We start from the raw sequence: 526 nt of genomic DNA, 5'->3' as shown, positions 1-526 counted from the left end.
GAGAAGAGAAGATAAAACGCGTGTAATGACGCTCTTTTAATAAAAGTGATTTTTGTTAGTGTTGAATCTAATCGGATAAAACTTGGATGAAAAAATACTTGGATATGTAGCATAGCCCTAACACTAATAATAATAATAACAGTAATAATATATTTTTTTTTCATTCTTAAATTAATTTCACGTATATTTTTTGGGCAGTCAAAAACATTTCACCAATAAAATCGAGTGAAAAAGGATCACATATTAAAACAATACCAAAAAACTTGTGTGATAAAACACTAAAAAATAAAAATCCTATATAAGTGGCAGATAGGTTGCCATTGAGGCAGTTACTGTCAACGGGGCGTTTATGTTCTTCAATCTTCATAAGCAACTAAGCATAATCGCCTTAAGAGCTTTGCAGCAAAATTCCCATTTGGTAATCAAACTTCAGATTGAGAATAACCCACAATAAGGGGCCAAAGGCCAAAGAAAAAAGCATATACAAAGAAAAAACATTAGAAAATTTTAGAAGTAAACCCATTAT

This window comes from Arachis ipaensis, chromosome B03 (genome assembly GCF_000816755.2).
Source record: "Arachis ipaensis cultivar K30076 chromosome B03, Araip1.1, whole genome shotgun sequence".
Classification (NCBI taxonomy): Eukaryota; Viridiplantae; Streptophyta; class Magnoliopsida; order Fabales; family Fabaceae; genus Arachis; species Arachis ipaensis.
Note: the sequence above shows the minus strand (reverse complement) of the source record.